This window comes from Mesoplodon mirus (genome assembly GCF_964341445.2).
Source record: "Mesoplodon mirus genome assembly, chromosome: 12".
In the NCBI taxonomy this organism is placed as follows: domain Eukaryota; kingdom Metazoa; phylum Chordata; class Mammalia; order Artiodactyla; family Ziphiidae; genus Mesoplodon; species Mesoplodon mirus.
In genome coordinates this window covers 69,228,163-69,248,821 of record NC_138988.1, presented here as the reverse complement: position 1 = coordinate 69,248,821, position 20,659 = coordinate 69,228,163, and the positions used below count along the sequence as shown (strand labels likewise).

At 40.1% G+C, this 20,659-nt stretch overlaps 1 protein-coding gene across 2 annotated transcripts in view; it reads right to left on the bottom strand.

Moving 5' to 3' along the window:
• The window catches only part of KCTD20 (potassium channel tetramerization domain containing 20), a 28,889-nt gene extending 16,910 nt beyond the window's left edge, over positions 1 to 11,979 (bottom strand). For both annotated transcript variants that reach the window (XM_082639484.1, XM_082639486.1), the window contains exon 1: positions 11,846 to 11,979. The gene's annotated coding sequence lies outside the window, so the exon portion shown is untranslated. The remainder of the gene's footprint in view (positions 1 to 11,845) is intronic.
• Between the last annotated feature and the right edge of the window lie 8,680 nt (positions 11,980 to 20,659).

Here is a 20,659-nt window from a genome sequence, read left to right as displayed (position 1 = left end):
CAATGAAAATCTTGGTTCATAAACTAGTTTTTAAATTATAACATTAATATTACTAACAATAAACCTACTGAGTTTAAGTCTTTTGGGGGTCAATTCTTTTTGTCCTTAAAGTATACCCCACTAGGGATGTACAGTCAGTGTGCTACATTCAAGTTATTTTATTTTTATTTTTTCTTTGTATGTCCTGTAATTTAGGTTCATTTTCTAACACTCAATTATAGCTTATTTTTCATTATTTTTAAATTTAATTTTTGAATATGTAAAACATTTACATTCTTCAAAAGTTAGTGTTACAAAAAAGGAATGCTCAGAGAAGTGTCTCTCCCTTCCCCTTTCCCTCCAATATTTTCCTAGCTATTCCCTACAGATAACTAGTTTTATTAATTTGTTTATCTTTCATGTTTCTATTTATAGAAATAAGCATAATGTGTGTTTATACATATAAGTTCTTAATTCTTCTTTTTCTTATACAAAAGATGGAATACCATATCCAGTTCTGTACTTTGCTATTTTTACTTAACAATATATCTCAAACTCACTCCATAGGAGTGATTAGAAGTCTTCCTCATTCTTTTTAATGGCTGTTTAATACTCCACTCTTAGATGTTAATAGGTAGAACTTTGATAGAGAAAAAAGGAAAGAGCATTTTAGACAGGGTGAATGGTGTATAACAAGCAGGAAAGTAAGCATGAACAGGCTTTATACTATATGAAGGAGTGTGGGCTGTGGGGAGAGCAACCAGGTTAGAGTGAAGGGTGGGAGAAATCAGAATCACCATACCATACGACTTCAGGGAACCCCATGCACACCATCATTTAAGGAGCTGTACAACGCACAACTTAGATGGCTGTATACAACAGCCCTAGAAGATAAGGTTGAAAACCAAGTTGGAGCTAGCTTATGGAGGCCTTGAGTTATAAAGTAAAATAAAGTTAGGACTTTGTCTTGTAGCCAAAGTTTTTACACAGAGAAGTGTCATGTTCAACATGTTGCTTTAAGATAAATACAACCACAGGTGGACTAGAAGAGTAAGAGGTTATTGAAATTGTCTAGGCATGAAAGGATCTCAGTGGGTTGACAGCAAGAAGGGTAGTACCTAAGACACAGTCCTGCCTACCTTCAAAGAGCTTACAATCCTAGTTGTTGAGAATGTGAAACACAAGAGTTACATAATACAGAAAAGTGATATTTTAGGATCAGAAGAGACCTTAGTGATTATTTTGTCCAGTGGTTCTCAAGTCTAGCTGATAATCAGAATCACCTAGCGGAACTTGTTAAAAACATTCTTGGGCCCTATTCCCCAGAGATTCTGATTTAGTAGGTCTAGGGTGGATCTGAGAATGTGAATTTTTTTTTCATGTGGGATCCTAGTTCCCCGACCAGGGATCGAACCCGTGCCCCTGCAGCGGAAGTGCGGAGTCTTAACCACTGAACTGCCGGGGAAGTCCCAAGAATGTGAATTTTTAACAAACTCCTCAGCTGATCCTGTGGACTAGCTATGTTTGGGAACAACTCATCTGGTATACCCTTTCATCTCATGAATGAGAGACTGAATCACAACAATATTCTTTTTGAAGAATATTCTAGGAGATTACAAACTTAGAGTAGGGAGGCCTTTTTAATCAAGACCAAAAAACCCAAAAGCTAAAAAAGAAGAGAAAGACAAATCTGACTACAAAAATTTTTTTAAACTTTTGTATGGCAAGGAATCCTATAAAGGAAAAAAAAAACTTGAAAAATTGTATTTGCAACAGACTTTTACAAAGAGTTATTTTCACAATATTCAAGGGCTTATGAAAATGCATGAAACTAACCCAACAGAAAAATGTGCAAAGGATGGGGAGAAAAGGGAAATACCTAAGAACTTGGTGAAGCTACATTAATAGGCTAGGAAATAGAATTTAAGGCAAAAAAACTACACAAGTTGGGCAAGGCATAACATTTGAAGATATCTGTTGCCAGAACCATTTCTCTTCCTCATGTCTACCTTGGAAGAAAGCCGTAACAAGAGAAGAGATAAAGGAGAGAAGAGGGCATTCCAATTCCACAGAAAGGCAGGAACGCCTCTGATTCCACATCCCTTCTCCTTCATTTTCCTCTATGAATTGCTGACGCCAGGCTAGCAAGCTGGCAGATAAAAGCACAAGGACAGTAGTGACAAGATTATAACCGCTTGGATATATTTTCCTGTCTTCTCTACTTGACATCCCTAACTTACCGCCCTTAGTACCTTTTTGTCAATATAACTTATGCCCAAGAACAGCTTTTGTGCCAGAAGAGACTATATTACAGTTACCTGGATTTAAATTAAGACTTAAGAACTTACATTCAATTTATAACTGTCTAAAGGCCTTTAAACAGTTTCCTTTACAACTTTATCAAATTACCTATTTAAAAAAGACTTAAATAACAGTAACATTTTTACTCACTACTCAGTTTAAAATATAAAATAAGACAAATACAGTTTAATCCCCTAAAACCACGATCCTAAGTTTGATATTGCCAAACATTTTAAACTATACTTTTCATCTTAATATGTTCTCTTTTCTTGTTTTAGCACTTTAATTGCTTCCCAAGCAAATCTTTAAGTACTCAAAAAACCTTTAGTAAATTCTAAAAAAGTAAACTTTTGAATCTAGTATATCTCAAGAAGTTCTTAAATATTGCAATTGCAACACCCTTTCAAAATGAAAAGTTTTCTTATATCCTTAAACTAATAATCAAATCTAAACCCAGTTACTCAAGGACACATTTTACACTGGAACCAAATCAATCAGTTGAGATTCTTCAATATGCCGAATCACCACAAACATTCCATCTTAAGTCCAGATGGACTTAAACTTCACTGATTTAACATATATCATGTGCTACATATTATTCTACGTACTTTATATTATTTAACTTAATACTCAAAAAAAAAACTTTTATGAAGTAGGTACTATTATTACCCCCATTTACAGATGAGGAAACTGAGGAAGAAAGAGGTTAAGTTCCCACAGTCACATAGCTAATAAATAGTAGAGCCAGGCTTCAAAACCCAGGCTTCTGGCTCCAGAGTCAAATGCATGTTACCCTTAAGCTGTGTTACCTCTCCTTATAGGTCTGATTTACTTCATGAATTCTACGTAAGTTTCACAGGTTTGGAGATATGATTTCAAGCCCAATATCTGGAGCCAGGACATATGACCTTTCTGTGCCAGTAACAGGCACACCTAGCACCTTTTCTGTTTAAATAGTTGCTTTGAGATGACCTCTAAATCAATTAACTCCAGATAGGGGGTGATTTTACAATCTGAGTTCCCCGAGTTCAAATTAAGACCTTACCTAATTCTGCTGTAACTTTCAACTTTATTACCTAAAAACAGGGTAGATCAAATTCTGTAATTTCCACACAGGTGCTTCTATCTTTTGATGGATTCAACTAGTTATGGTCATTCTAATGACACCTTTAATCTAGGAACAATCCAAGGTACATAACAGACCAGGCAAAGCTCATGACTCCTAAGAAAAAGCCAGTCAACATATGAGGTCCCTAATGTCCAGGGCACTCTTCTGCTTGCTATTATCTAAAACCCTCTATAGGAGGAGATACACAAGCTGTTAAAGATTACTTAATGGCAAACTTCCAGGAAATATCCAAGAGATATACTATTAGCAATAATGTCTTTAAAGAGTACAAGGGAGTGCAATTTAAAAAATTTTAAACGTATTACTCAATACAGTAGGCCATTTTATAAGAAAGAGCTAAGTTTTTGTACAGTAAGAAAAGATTGGAAGGTCTTAGGGGACAGATCCATGGATCAGTACTGTAGCAATAGAACAAACACTGAAAATTCTGGGGACAATCCAAAATCACTGTGTCAGAAGATGGTTCAAGGACCAGTATCAATTAGCATCAAAAGTTTTCACCGATTCTTAGCAAAAATGAGGATAGTGGAGATGATGTAACACATGGGGGCGGGCATACACACACACAATTATTATCCCAGTTCTAAGGCACGTGACATTGACTAAGACATCAATATAATAACAGTGTTTCAGGAAAGCACTATTATATTAAAGCCTGATTTCAAAAATATTAAAATGTGAATTGAAAATTATGGTATATATTAGTGTAATGCTTTCTTGGTACCTAAATTAAATCTTTACTTCTTTTCTGATATTAAATGTCTCTTCTTTTACAACATAATGGTGACAGAAAATGATAGATTTTTTTTTTAGTGTCCTAAAAGGCTGGCAACCTGATGATGGGCTCCCAATTCCCTCCCCCCCAATTTTACCAATCATAAATCTCAAAAAAAATCTGGGTCCCAATCACCTTCCATCTAGAACTACAAAAACACTTCTATTAATTCAGTCCAGTCTACCTAAAAATATCCCAAAATAAAGAATCTCTTGCTTAGCTACCCTACTGGTGGCCAGCAATCCTCAAGGGAAAAAAAAATTTTTTCCTTGTGCCAAGCTGAAGTCTGCCTTCCTCCCCACACCCACCGTGACTTCCACGCATTGGCAAGTCCTATGCCCTGGAATAATGCATCCATCAGAATGGGATGGGTAAAACAGAAAACAAAAACCAAAAAAAACCCCCATCTGTTTGAAGGCATTAGACAACTAGTAAGATAGCCAAGACTGCAGAGAAGCTGTGATGGTCAGTTTTATACGGCAACCCTCGAGACTACAGTCCTAGTTATTCAATCAAACACTAATCTGCGTGTTACTGTGAAGGTATTTGGTGGATGTGATTAAAGTCTTTAATCATTTTAGTTTAAGTAAGGAAGATTATCCTAGATAATGTGGGTGGGCCTGATCCAACCAACTGAAAGGCTTTAAGGGCAGAACTGAGGTTTCTCTGAGGAAGAAGAAATTTGACTGGAATGCGGCTTCAACTCCTGCCCAAGAGTCCCAGCCTGCCGTTCCTGATGGCCTAGTCCAGTCTCCACAATGTATACACCAACTCCCTTCAATAAGCAGCTTAATATATACGTGTGTATATTTATATACAAGTAGATAGATGACATAGATTATTTTGATGATATATAAATACTACACAGAACCATACTCCATAGTTAAAACCGTCCTTCAAAGAAAACTTCAGGACCAAGTGGCCTGACTAGCAAATTCTTCCATGCCTTTAAGGAAGAAATTACATCAATCTTATACAAACGCTTCCAGAGAACAGAAAAAGAGGGTCTATATCCCAATTCATTTTCTGAGGCCAGCATAATACTGACCCAAAACTTGACAAGAACATTACCAAAAAGCATTACAGATGACTTTTTCTCATAAGCACAAAATCCTATACAAATTATTAAAAAATCAAACCCAGATACATCAAAAAGGATAATACATATGGCAAAGGTTGACTTAACATTCTAAAATCAATATAATTCACCACATTGAAAGGCTAAAACAGTTTTAGAATAATAACTAAAATAGCATGAAACAGTATTGATAAACTAGACTTAAAAAGGGCAGGTTGAAACAATAAATATAGTCACAGAAAAAAAGATTAAAAATATAAACAACTATTCTCCCTTAATTGTAGGCTTATCATATGTGATTTTTAAAAACTGTTTTATTGAGTATGCCAAAGTCTCTAAAATGAATGTGTTATTACTTTTAAAATGAGAAAGGAAAATGTATCTGTAAAAACAGGGAACTCTTCAAGAAAATGTTGGAGTATTTTTAAAGCTTAGGACAGTTTAAAAGAAATTTTTTAAAGTTTCAGAAGAAAATGATATATTACTAAAGAGATTTGGACATTTTTCCATCTAGATTAAAGAAGAAATATTAGGAATATAAGACAAATTAGGAATTCAGGTTAAAAACATGAAATAGTTTCTCAAGCAGGTTATTCAATAGGATGACAGAATAATCTTGGTAGCTTTAAATCCAACACAAGGGCTTAATGTGGAGGCATGGTGTGCTTCTTAGGGTACTCAACAGCAAGCATGGTTCTAAGGAACAGGTAGAAGGTAGGACAGGTGGGTAGGCACAGGATAAAGAATGATGCTCAAATCCCAAGTCAGAGGGTGCTCAACAATAAGGGCAATGGAACATTCAGATTACCTGACATTTAATGCCCTAAACGGATTGTTATGAGCTAAATTAAATTGTGTTTCCCTCAAAATTCATGTTGAAGTCCGTTACCCTAAATCCTCAGAATGTGACTGGAAATAGGGCCTTAAAGAGGTGATTAAGATTAAATGAAGTCGTTAGGGTGGGCCCTGATCCAATACAAATGGTGTCCTTTTAAGTAGAGGAGATGAGGACACATACAGGCACAGAGGGAAGACTGACCATGTGAAGACACAGGGAGGAGAAGGCAGCCACCTCCAAGCCAAGGAGAGAGACCTTGGAAGAAACCAACCCCGCCAACACCTTGAACTTGGGCTTCCAGCCTCCAGGATTGTGGGAAAATAAATTTCTGTTGTTTAAGCCACACAGTTTGTGGTACTTTGTTAGGGCAGTCCTAGCAAACTAATACACAGATGCAACTGCAAAAATTAAATTTTACCCTCTCCCACAGAAAAAGAGATTTAGGGCAAAAACACTGAAGGCGTCTTACATGGTTTTAAGGTATGGACTGTGATCTTCATATAGAAGTGTAGATCATTAGCTGTTTTATTCTAAGGAAGGTGAACTTTCTTTAATAATCTTCTTAACCAAATCATGTCACAGATCTTTCTACTACACCCCAGTGCTTTCCAAAATGTTAGTAAGCCCCGCCCCCATGTTATAGTAAGAACAGAGATAAAGTTTAATTTATATCTATACTTATCATAAAAGCCTTAATATTTCAACGCTGGAAAGGACAATCTGAATCTAAATAAAATATCTTCTTAAATTAAAATATTAAAAAAAAAAGTTAACAGCCAGCATCTCCTGGGAACTCACAATAGTCAGGTGCAAATCAAAGCATTTTACATAAATTAACCCAATCCTAATAACCCTCTGAGGTAGGTACTATTACAACCTCTTTTTCAGAGACATAGAAACTGATGAATATCCAAGCTAGTAAATGAAGGCACTAAGACTTAAACCCAGTTAAAATTGGCTACAAAGCCCACATTCTTAACCACTGCCCAATGAAGTATAATGAGGGCACCATTGAGCATAAATTGTAATGGCTTTGGAGTCAGTTTAAATTTGAACGCTGGCTCTGCCACTTACACAGTGTATGACTTTGGGCAAACTTAAGCTCTTTGTGTCTTAGATTCCTTGGCTATAAAATGGAGATAATTAAATGAGGCAATGGATGTAAAAACATTTAGCACAGTGTCTGGAACATAACAATGTCTACTAATTACTAAGTCCTTACTATTTCTAATTCTACTTTCATGAATATACAAGAACAATCCAACAATGTCTACTTTGGGATGGACTTCCCTGGTGACACAGTGGTTAAGAATCTGCCTGCCAATGCAGGGGACACGGGATTGAACCCTGGCCCGGGAAGATCCCACATGCCACGGAGCAACTAAGCCCGTTCGCCACAACTACTGAGCCTGCGCTCTAGAGCCCATGAGCCACAACTACTGAGCCCCCGAGCCACAACTACTGAGCCTGCGTGCCTAGAGCCGGTGCTCCACAACAAGAGAAGCCACTGCAATGAGAAGCCCGCACCCCTCAACTACTGAGCCCACACTCCACAACAAGAGAAGCCACCACAATGAGAAGCCTGCACCCCTCAACAAAGAATAGCCCCCACTCACCGCAACTAGAGAAAGCCCGCGCATAGCAACAAAGACCTAACACAGCCAAAAAAATAAATAAAATAAAATAAAAATTTTTTTTAAAAAAAGAATCCACCTGCCAATGCAGGGGACACGGGCTCGAGCCCTGGTCTGGGAAGATCCCACATGCCGCGGAGCAACTAAGCCCATGTGCCACAACTACTGAGCCTGTGGTCTAGAGCCCGCGTGCCACAACTACTGAAGCCCAAACGCCTAGAGCCTGTGCTCCGAAACAAAGAGAAGCCCACGCACTGCAACGAAGAGTAGCCCCTGCTCGCCGCAACTAGAGAAAGCCCAGGCGCAACAACAAAGACCCAATGCCACCAAAAATAAATAAATATATTTAAAAAAACAAAAAAAAATGTCTACTTTGGGGACTCTAAGCAAAAATAGCAAAGGGTTCTTTTCTTTCATCCATACTTCTTTCCTTCCTATGATTCCAGAAATGCATATACTATTCCAATAATCTCATTTCTCATAAGAAGTATATTGAATCAGATTAGCAGTTAGATCAGTCTTATATTCTGTCTCCCACAGAGATACCTAATAACTTGGGTAAGGACAACAGTACAGTTATGCGACAACTTCAAAAGATTCCGGACATTGCTCAAACATCTAACATTTAATAAAAATTCACCAATGTACTTACTTTAGCCTTTACCGAATTAAAAAAAAAATACCAAGTTCATAACATTTCTTGGGATTACAAGATAACTATTTGCTCTTATTTGTTCTATTACTACTTATTCCAAGTTTCAGAGTTCCTTATTTTAGTGTTCCCAATCTTCCTGATTTATGTGGTTAGAAAATACTCTCCTTCAATCTCCATTTTTCCAAATACTGCTTCTGTACTCATGTGAAAGTCTCTCAGTTTTCTTTATCTACTTATAACTGAACTTCTCTAAGCCTTTTCCATTTTTGAAGCATTTTTCTTGAGATGATTTAGTGGAAAGAACACTGGGCTAGGAGCCAGGAGTCCTCACTCTGCCGTCTCATCTCTCAGATTCCTCATCTTATAAGGCAAGAGGGGCTTCCCTGGTGGCGCAGTGGTTGAGGGTCCGCCTGCTGATCCAGGGGACGCGGGCTCGTGCCCCGGTCCGGGAGGATCCCACGTGCCGCGGAGCGGCTGGGCCCGTGAGCCATGGCCGCTGGGCCTGCGCGTCCGGAGCCTGTGCTCCGCAGCGGGAGAGGCCACGGCAGTGGGAGGCCCGCGTACCGCCAAAAAAAAAAAAAAAAAAAAGGCAAGAGGATTGCAATAGATAAATTTGTAATAGGTTCCCTTATAGCTCTAAGCCTCATATTTCCATGACTCTGGGTCTTCCAACTAGAAATCATTCAGTATGCCAACAATTTCCCTAAACTTTACCCCAGTTAGCCAAGGAGGAGTAGGCATGTTCAGATTCAGGGGCAGAGGAAGACACAATAATCGGAAAGCCCAGGGCTATAGAAGGAAAGACATGGTATTTTGTGAATCAACAGAAAAAGATTAGTAAGAAAAATGAGATGCCAAGAAGAAACCAAAGACAGAAAAAAAGTCAGAAACACACAGTCTAACTCTAATCTCATCCCTACACATCTATTTGAAGAACTAAGAAACAAAAAGCTTTGGGAGCACAGGTTATCCAGCCCTCATATCTACCTCAAAGGAGCAAGGCAACTCTATGACATCTTTGCAATGTTGTTGCTAAAATGGCCTACTACGGTGCTTCGCACAAAACAGGCATTACTGGGGTATCTGATGACTGAATTAATGTTCAGATGACCTGAAAGCCCTCATAAATGCTACTGGTACTGCTACATACCAGGAAATCGGAGAGCTCAAGGCAATGGGAAGTACAAGGCACTGGCTGTCCTGGTTCTAAGGGAAAGGAGACTAAATTAGTTGGGAGGGGGGAAGATTTGGCCTAATGGCATAACTTATGAGCTGATGCTACTGGAAGCAGCTCCCAGAAGGTAAAAGGACAGATTAACAGGCACGGACCATCTCTAAGGCAATATTATAATATGTATGAAAGTATTTCCTACCCTGGTGTCAGAGTCCAAGAAAGCACTATCTTTTCTAAAGTTTCCTTCCAAAGAGTCAGATCTTCTTGGCTTATGATTGGTTAGGGGGCAGGGGAGAGTAAATCAATAAAGGGATAAGGAAGTTGGGCAGTTCTAAAAATTCTCAGGCCAGCCCTATTTTGGTGTTTATCAAAGTGTGGTCCCTGGATCACCAATAACAGACCAAGGGAGGGTGTGCTTGCTTAAAATGCAGACTCAGAAACCCATCACTGATCTCCAGAATCAAATTTCTGGGAGAGGTACAAATCAAAACCACATGAGATATCACCTCACACCTGTCAGAACAGCTATCATCAAAAAGAACACAAATAAAACATGTTGGCAAGGATGTGGAGAAACAGGAACCCTCGTACACTGCTGGTGGGAATGTAAATTGGTGCAGCCACTGTGGAAAACAGTATGGAGGTTTCTCAAAAAACTAAAACAGAACTACCATATGACCCAGCAATTCTACTCCTGGCTATATATCTGAAGAAAACAAAATCACTATTTGGAAAAGATACATGTACCCTAATGTTCACAGCAGCATTATTTACAATTACCAAGATATGGAAGCAACCTAAGTGTCCATCAACAGATGAATGGATAAAGAAGATGTAGAATACACACACACACACACACACACAATGGACTACTACTCAACCATAAAAAAAGAATGAAATTTTGCCATTTGCAGCAACATGGATGGACTTGGAGGGCATTATGCTAAGTGAAAAGTCAGAGAAAGACGAATACTGTGTGATATCACTTACATGTGTTATCTAAAAAAAATACAACACACCAGTGAATACAACAAAAAAGAAGCAGACTCACAGACAGAGAAAAAACAAGTGGTTACCAGGTGGAGGTGGAATAATATAGGGCTGGGGGAGTGGGAGGTACAAACTATTGGGTGTAAGGCTCAAGGATGTACTGTACAGCACGGGGAGTAAAGCCAGTATTTAGTAATAATTGTAAATGGAAAGTAACCTTAAAAATTGTATAAACAATTCTAAAAATTATAAAAAAAATTTCTGGGAGGGGTGTTGGCACTTTTAAGGAGCAAACTTATGTTTGAGAACTACTGTCCCAGAATTTGGGTCGGGGGGTGTGGAAGAGGAGTTAAGGGTGGAGTTCTTCAACCAGATTCTTCAAATTCAACTGCTATAACTACAACATTGGGGGACCATTAAAAAAAAGAACTTTAATTTCTCAGGTAACAGCTGCAGCTAGTTGTTTAACAGCTAACGGGGCACAATTAAAGAGCCTGGAAAATTCATTTTCATAAACTGGTTAAACAGTTTCCCAGTCTGTTTATCCTGTTAGTTTGTTCACTGGTTTCTCGTTTAAAAATAAATCGGATCAATCCAGGAATTTTCAGAAAGAATCACAAACTCTAAAATAGAAGAGTTTTTTTTTTTTTTGATAGTGCAGAACTAGGCTCTTAAACCTGAAGACACTGAACGCTATAAAAAGTAAGGATTTAAAAGAAAATTACCAGTTCAGGCTCCCCCAGCTCTTTTGCGCTCAGAGGCACTGATGAAAGCTAGTAATTTGTGGGTGGCAAAGAAGGAAGACTGAAGCAGGGGTGCAAAGAGCAAGAAGTCCGACCAACTACCTAATTTTTAATGAATTCAATTAACTGCCAGAAAAAACACATCTGCAAATGTTTTATCAATAAACCCTCCGGGGCTTTCATCATTCCCCTTCTGTCGGGATTAAAAACACCAAAGGCCTGCAGGAAAGTCAAGTTATACTTTAGCTGTCCCCACGACTGTGTTGACGATTTCCACACAAGGCGACCCCCCTTCTTCCCCGGATTACCAAGCTTTACCCTCAGCACGGAAACTGGCGCCTGGAACCCATTTGCCAACGTTGTGCCTCGAGATGACTGTAGCCCCGCGAGCTTTCAAACTGGGGGTCCGACCCGGCGGGCTGCCGCCCGAGCGGCGTCCTGAGGAGTCGGTCTCCTACCCCCGACACAAAGGCACCTTCCGGGGCCAGGCCCGCTGCCGCACTCGGCCCGCCGGGTCTTCAAGGCGAACGGTCTCGTGCCGCCACTTACCTGAAGCTCCCCGCCGCGCTCTCGCGCTCGGGGGCCGAATCCGCCCGGGAGGCGCGCGCACACGGCACCGCGAGCAGCCGCCCCTTGGACGGCCCGGGCCGCAGCGGCGCGCGCCCCCCAGCACCCGCCCCGGCCCGCGCGGCCACGCAGCTGAGTCACCCGGCGCTTCACGTTAAGAGTCCCCCCTCGGCGCGCGGGGCACGTCGGGAAGGCCGGGCTCCGGCCAGCCCCCTGGGCAGCGCGGCGCAGGGTGTCCCTTTTCCTTCCCGACACGCCCCACCGTCCCACGGAGGACGCTCTCACTGCTGTACAGCCACGGTAGATCGATTTCTGAGCTGCGGATACCCTCTTTCAATTATTAAAAGTCTGAAAGGAAAAGTTAGTAGTTCTCTGAATTGTGAAACAAGCTCGCGCAGCCCCGGGACAGCCAATGCTTTTAGAAAATTGTGGAGCCCGGATCTTTACCTACGTTTGGGGGGAGGAGGTAGTGAGAATAATGGAGTTCCTTAAACACCTTTTGCTTGGAAATCCCTCTCCTGGATATGCATTCTGACCTAGAGGAGGGGGGAAAACTCCACGTTTTTCTCAAACCTTGAGTTTAAGGAAACTACATAGTATAGCAAACAAAGCTGAATTACACATTTTTAATCAACCTGAAGCAAATTATTGGAAAATTAGTTGTGTTACTAGTAAAATATTTCAACACTCAAAAAATTATCTATGTATAGTCCATGACCTATAAAGCGTAAAAGGAAAGAAATAGCATCAGTCCTTTCTGTCATGATTTCTACTGGTTTTTGTACTTTTAAAAGTTATACTAGTTAAATAAAAAGTTATACTAAATGAAAAGTTATACTGATTATGCAAACTTTCGTTTTAAAATTGTTGAAAACCAATTAAGTTAATAATAGCACGATTTCTTAAATTTTGAGCCAACTTCTTTTTCATTACTTAAGAGTCTAAAAACTAATTTGGGGCTAATGATTATGATTAGGTTTGAAATGGAAGGAATATAAGAAAATATCTCATTCCAGTAGGTTGCAAATGGTTGCCAGATACTTGTATAGTAAAATTGCCTCATTAAGGGCAACAACTTAAAAAAACTGAAGCTATAAATTTGTTCATTGTAATTTTATCTTTTGACCTGATGAAGTAATCCAGAGCATCTGACAGAAACTCCTGACAAGTCTGTCTACTTATTGGACCCTTACCTTAAAAAAACTCATGATTCCTGGGCTTCCCTGGTAGCGCAGTGGTTGAGAGTCCGCCTACCGATGCAGGGGACACAGGTTCGTGCCCCGGTCCAGGAAGATCCCACATGCTGCGGAGCGGCTGTGAGCCATGGCCGCTGAGCCTGCGTGTCCGGAGCCTGTGCTCCGCAACGGGAGAGGCCACAACAGTGAGGGGCCCGTGTACCGCAAAAAAAACCCCAAAACCAAAACTCATGATTCCTTAAGGACAAATATTGTATGACTCGAGTCGGAGTCAATCACAATTCTCGCAAGGCAACTTTTAACAACCTCGTGGCTTTTTGTCTTTGTAAGCCTATGATTCTTTTTCTTCCCAGGAACACTCCTTTAGGGTTACCCAAATCTGTGTCTCCCTAACTGCAATTCTTAAGACCCCAAATAAACTTTTCTTATCTGCAGCCTCCTGCATTATTTTTTGGTTGACACTTGGGAGATAGATTTTACTACTCAGATTCACAAATGAGGAAAACAAGACATAAACAAGTAAAGTGACTAAGGTCATTAAACTACTAAGTGGTGCTGGTGGGCTAACTCAGACCATCTGACCCCAGAGTTCTTGCTCGGCAGCTCCACCTAACTGCTTCCAGGTGAACTGAGCACTTCAAGGTGAACTGAGCACTTCCAGGTGGCTCCTTAAATGTCATCAGCTGTTAACACAAACTAACTAATTTAAGGTTGACTTATCTTAGAATGAAAATATTTTAAAAGTAATAGCTATTATCAATTATCATATAAAAAACTAATTATCCTTTCTGCATACTACTTCATATGTAGTAAATATAAAAACAACCCCCAAATCCCAAGATTTTTGAACTCTCTCAAAATAATTACATTTGCAAAAACAATTTTTTAAATGCTTTAGGTTGTATAATCTCTACATCACTGCAGACATATCAAATGAGACTTTTTGAAAGAATAATTACTTTTGTTTGGAAGTCCAAAATTGTGCTCAAATATAGATGAAATATAAATACAGATGTAAATTATTTAATTTTTGACTTTTTAGAGGGCGGCCAGAAACCTGTATATTGACCCAAAGTAGATTCACAAGAATCTTTTTCACTTCACTTTCATCAGTTCACCTTCATTAACAATCTCTTCAAGAAAGTCACAAAGCTTTATGACCAGCAGGAAACAGACTGGACCTTGAGTACATAATCAACCAGAGAGGCAAGAATTTTAAGTTTCTAGTGGCTGGAATTTTCTACTAAATCTTTATTAATGTACATCTGCTTTACATAAAACTTCACCATGCCTTTTAGTCTCATTTATAGGGATTGTTTCATCTGCAAATTCAACAAACATATAGCCACAGTCCAAAGGTGTAGGACCCCAAGAGAGTTACATAGATGGTGATTGCAGGATCTCTCCTCTAAGGGCACTTAAAAATGTTAAGTTTGGTTATTTGGGTAACCAAATAGGAGATAAGGGGAAGTGAATCTACATCAAAATATTCCACTATTAAGTAAAAAAGAAATGATAGAATATCCCACTTTTGCAAACCTCTGTGAATTAATAGATATAGGCATTATGCATCAACAGCTCCTAAGATCATAAAAAGAGAGATCTAGACATTATGTGCCTGAGGGAAGACCACACCACCACCTAAAATGCTGCTACAGGGATCGAACCTAAATCGGGTCTAGACTTGAGATCCAGCTGCCAATTCATAGGCAACAGAGAACAGAGGGACAGGTTGAACTGCACCGTGATCACACAATCTGCAAAGTCCTGACTGGAGACCCTATAGGTCAAAAGACCTCTTTTCTTCAGGAGAAAAATTGTAAAGTTAAAAAAAAAAAGACAAAAGATATCTCAAGTTTTTAAAAAGTGTATATATTTGTGTAGGGAGGAAACTATTTTGTCTGTGGGAGAACATTTGGGTGGTAAAACCATGTAAGAGAAAGGAAGTGAAATGTTTACTGTAAAGATTAGGATAATGGTTACTTATTCACTGCCATTGTTGGTGAAACAGTTGTGACTGGGAAGTGACTACAGAAGGGGCTTCCAAGGGTAGGTAGGGAAGTTGTTTTTGACCTGGTGGTAGTTACAAGGGTGTTTGCCTTAGAATAAGTGATTAAGGCAAACATTTTCTTTGTGTTGTCTCCTGTGTCTGTGGGTTTTTTTGTGCTAAAAAATTTTTTTAAAGAAAAAGTTTGGAGCTAGAGGCCAGTCCTACCCAAGAGCTGAAATATATTTTCTTCACACTGAGCTATTTGCAAATGTATCCATTTGGTTTCCTGGGAAAATATCAATATTAAGGTTAAATTACTTTAAAAAGAAAAATAAATGCTTTTTAAAACTTTTGAAAGATATTCCACATTGTAATATAATTGGGGAATTTAATTTAGATATTGTCCTCTTTTTAGAAGGTAATGGACATGTCGGTAGTAGAGTGTATTTTGAGTGTTAGAGAAAAGGGGTAAAATGGAATGATGAAAGGTAAGGATACTAAAACAATTTCTTGAAGCTTAATGGTTAAATTCCAATAACTGTCAGGAGAGTAATCTGTTAACATTTCCCATTGTGATTTTGTTGGGGGCATGAACTCCCTCCCTTTCCCACCCACATGCCAAGACAATTCATCTCAGAATTCTATTACTTTTTAAAATTTTTATTTTATTATTTATTTATCTTTGGCTGCATTGGGTCTTGGTTGCTGCGTGGGCTTTCTCTAGTTGCGGAGAGTGGGGACTACTCTTGGTTGCAGTGCGCGGGCTTCTCATTGCAGTGGGTTCTCTTGTTGCAGAGCACAGGGTCTAGGCGCGTGGGCTTCAGTAGTTGTGGCACACGGGCTCTAGAGCACAGGCTCAGTAGTTGTGGCTCATGGGCTTAGTTGCTCCACGGCGTGTGGGATCTTCCCGGACCAGGGCTCGAACCCGTGTCCCCTGCATTGGCAGGCGGACTCTTAACCACTGTGCCACCAGGGAAGTCCCTCTATGACTTTTTAAAAGTACATAGAATAGAATGCTCAACTTGAGATTCAAGAATCAAATAAACTTCTGTAAATAGAAGTTCTGTGGGGTTCAGAATGGGGAGTCAGAAAATGTACATGTTAGCCGGGGCTTCAGCAGGGGCTGTGTGTAAAGTGATGATATGTTCATCTCTCATTACTCTTGTTATCAGTTTACAAACAGACTCTGACCTTCCAATCTGGTGCACCAGCTCTGACCACTCACAGTGCCCCTGTTTACAAACACACAAGTCTCATTCTTTTTCTTTTTTAATTTATTTATTTGGCTGTGTCAGGTCTTAGTTGTGACATGCGGGATCTTTCGTTGTGGCACGTGGCCTCTTCGTTGCAGTGTGTGGGCTTCAGAGGGCTCAGTAGTTGAGGCCCGTGGGCTTAGTTGCCCCACAGCATATGGGATTTTAGTTGCCCTACCAGGGATCAAACCCACATCCCCTTCACTGGAAGGTGGATTCTTAACCACTGGACCACCAGGGAAGTCCCCACAAGTCTCATTCTTGAACCCAATACTGAGAATGCTGGGAAGTTTTTTTTTTTTTTTATCCTTACATGTGTTTTAAATAAACTGCATTTATGAGGGGCTTTCCTGGTGGTGCAGTGGTTAAGACTCTGCAATCCTAATGCAGGGGGCCTGGGTTGGATCCCTGGTAGGGGAACTAGATCCCACATGCATGCTGCAACTAAGAGTTTTTGCATTCCACAACTAAGGAGCCCACCTGCCACAACTAAAAGACCCAGCACAACCAAATAAATAAATAAATACATATTTTAAAAAACCAACAACAACTGCATTTGAAAAAGCAAACAAAAAGACAAGCCCCCAAATATACATTCTTCAAACTAGGATTTGAACCAGTGACATTTAGGCTCACAAAACAGATTCCAGTCACCCACTGAGCCAACACATAAAACTTCCAGGTTCTTTTACTTTGCTCAAATCACACTTCCTCCTTCCGCCAAACTTTCAATAACTGAAAAAAAGACAAAATCTGTTTACCAAAGCACGTGTCCTGGCCCCTTACCTTTGCTCTCTGAGAAACTTTGTAATGAAAAACAAACAGATAAACAATAAGATAAATAATAGGAACTAGGCAAATTCAGAAAGGTTTCTTCTGCTTGTCAGCAAGGAGCCCAAACAAACTGTTCTCCTTGCTTATCTGGAGTTGTGACGCCTACCTGGAAATAAGCCAGCGTTTGTGAATGTACAAGGTACATGAAAAGGAAGTATAGAAACATGAAGTGGCATCAGATTCATAAGGCAGTATGATGTGGTGAAAAAACAAAAAACAAAACATTGGAAAAAGAGCCAGATGTCCTCAGTTTGAAGCCATTCCACCAGTTACTAACTGAGCAAGTCACCCATAAGCTTGGGTTTCCCAATCTGTAAGATAACTGACCTACCTCTGCCATGAGGATGTGGAAGGAAGAAAACATAATCAAAATGTATATGAAAGTATTTTATAACCTCAAAGCACTAGAAAATTTTAAGGCTCTATTAGTATTAATGTTATATACACACTCCATCCAAACCAACATTATCTTTAAAAGGAACACTGAAAGACTTTTTTGTGAGATAAAATTGACTTCCTTAATGTCAATTGTAAATTGTTTGTATATCAAAATATACTGGTTTATACACTACCATGCGTAAAATAGATAGCTAGCAGGAACATGCTATAAAGTACAGGAAACTCAGCTTGGTGCTCTGTGATGACATAGATGGGGATGGTGGGAGTGGGAGGGAGGTCCAAGAGGGAGGAGGTATAGGTATACATATAGCTGATTCAATTCATTGTACAGCAGAAACTAACACAACATTGTAGAGCAATTATACTCCAATAAAAAATATATATATGTTTCCTTAGCATTTATGATGCAGTTTGAATGAAAATAAAAATATTTTATAGTGACAAGATATTTTCAATATTTCCTCCTTTTATTCATAATCACAGACAATAGTTATTATTTTAAAGATAATTTAACATCTTTTCTTTTTTTTTTTTGCAGTACGCGGGCCTCTCACTGTTGTGGCCTCTCCCGTTGCGGAGCACAGGGTCTGGATGCACAGGCTCCGGATGCACAGGCTCAGCGGCCATGGCTCACGGGCCTAGCCGCTCCGCGGAATGTGGGATCTTCCCGGACCGGGGCACGAACCCGCGTCCCCCTGCATCGGCAGGCGGATTCTCAACCACTGCACCACCAGGGAAGCCCCTCTTAGCACTTTTTTTTTTTTTAATGGTACAGTAAGTACCCTCATAGATTCTAATTCTTAAGAGGTTGCAAACACACACACACACACACACACACACACACACACACACTCCTAGGCTGGATCTGGAAGGAATTATTAGGAATTACTGCGTCCTTCCTTAGCTGCTCTTTGATTTTTTTTTTTTTTTTTTTGCAGTACGCGGGCCTCTCACTGTTGTGGCCTCTCCCGTTGTGGAGCACAGGCTCCGGACGCACAGGCTCAGCGGCCATGGCTCACGGGCCCAGCCGCTCCGCGGCATGTGGGATCTTCCCGGACCAGGGCACGAACCCATGTGCCCTGCATCGGCAGGCGGATTCCCAACCACTGCGCCACCAGGGAAGCCCTGCTCTTTGATTTTTAATCACATGATAGTAATATACGAACAAGGTTGAAGAGAGCAATTTCAAGCTTTGAAATTCTAGGATTCCTTAGAAAATCTACCCTTTGGGTCTCATGTTTCCCTTTTAGAAATTCCATTCTTTAGGATTCAGTCATGAAATGCCAAATGTGAAAGGGGCCTTACAAATCATCAGTGCCAAGTTTTTCACTTGATGAGAAGGAATCTAAGGTCTTAAGAGGATCAGTGACCAACGCATGATTGTGCTTTATTTTCTTTCAAGTTTGCCCAAAATGCTCATTGTAAACTGATTCTACTTGGAGAGAAATATATACGGCAAGGTGGGTCAGGAAGTGGAATTTGGCCTAGGCTCCAAAAGTTCCGAAAGATGACCTTGGTTACATGTGAAAATATTGTCTGTCCAAGTAAGGAGACTTTTGAAGATCTGAAGGTCACTGGAGGACATTTCTTTTTTTTTTTAAGGTTTATTTTGGGGGGCCGCTCTGCGTGGCTTGTGGGATTTTTGTTCCCAGACCCTCGGCAGTGAGAGTGCAGAGTCCTAACCACTGGACTGCCAGGGAAATCCTGAACATTTCCTTTTTTTGAAAAGGTATAAAATAAGGGTGGTTGGGGCTTCCCTGGTGGCGCAGTAGTTAAGAATCTGCCTGCCAATGCAGGGGACACGGGTTCGAGCCCTGGTCCGGGAAGATCCCACGTGCCACGAGGCAACTAAGCCCGTGCGCCACAACTACTGAGCCTGCGCTCTAGAGCCCACGAGCCGCAACTACTGAAGCCCGCTGCCTAGAGCCTGTGCTCCGCAACAAGAGAAGCCACCGCAGTGAGAAGCCCACACACCGCAATGAAGAGTAGCCCCCGCTCACCGCAACTAGAGAAATACGGCGCACAGCAATGAAGACCCAATGCAGCCAAAAAAGGAAAAAAAAAAAGAATAATAAAAAAAAAAATAATAATAAGGGTGGTGAAACTCTTCTACCCAGAACCACTGAACCACTGAAAAGTCAAAGGAGAGTCACACATAATTAAAAAGCAACTTAATTTAGTTTTTAATGTGTTATGAAAATAGCTCCTAAAAATTAAGTACACATACAGATATATTTTTACATTTTAAAATTATTTAAATGCTAAAAACAGGATAAATTTCTATAAATAATACACTTTCAATAAACATAATAAATAACTATTTATTATGTCTAGCTAAGAAGGAGAAATCCCAATTAAGGAGAAGGGGAAAGGAGAGAAAAAGGAAAGGGGGAGGCAATATCAAATTAAAAAGAAAAAAGGGGGAAGGAAAAAGGAAAGGAGAGAAGTATAGGAGGAGAAAATTAGAGTTAGGGAGAAGGAAAAGAGAGAATGACAAAGAGGTAGGAAAGGAGAAGGAAGAATCAGAAAGGGAGAGAGAAACTGGGAGTGGGAGAGGGAGGAAGCTAGTCTTAGAAGGGAGAGAAAGGCTAAGAACAAAGAATCGCAGCAGAAGCCAGGAGAGGTGAGTTAAGGGAGTTCCTTTTTTCATTCTACAAATATTTATTGCCCATCCACTGTGTGCAAGGCACTCTGATAAATTCATTTCTTGGGAGAAACAAATATGCATTACTCTGCAAAAAGAATTCATGATTTCATTTCTTTAGTAACTTTTTTTTTTCTTTCTGAGAATGAAACTAATTTATGCTCCTTTAGTAAATTTGGAAAATAGGGAGTGGAATAAAGAAGCGCTAATTCTCCTTCTCTGGGAGAAAGGCAGGGTAAAAAAAGAATCTCTAATTCTAGCCTGTTGATGTTTTGCTGTCTTTTGTTTTGCACTCTTTCTGATGCTCAGTCTGAAGGGCAGCAGTTACCCAGGGAAAACTCTTCCCATGGAGATGGCAGAGGTGCGAAAGGGCAAGCAGAAACACATCAGGCTTCCTCGGGCCTAGGTTTAAAACTAGCACACTGTCACTCCTGCCCCAGTCTCATGAAACCATGGCAGAGATGTGGATGCAGGGTAAAG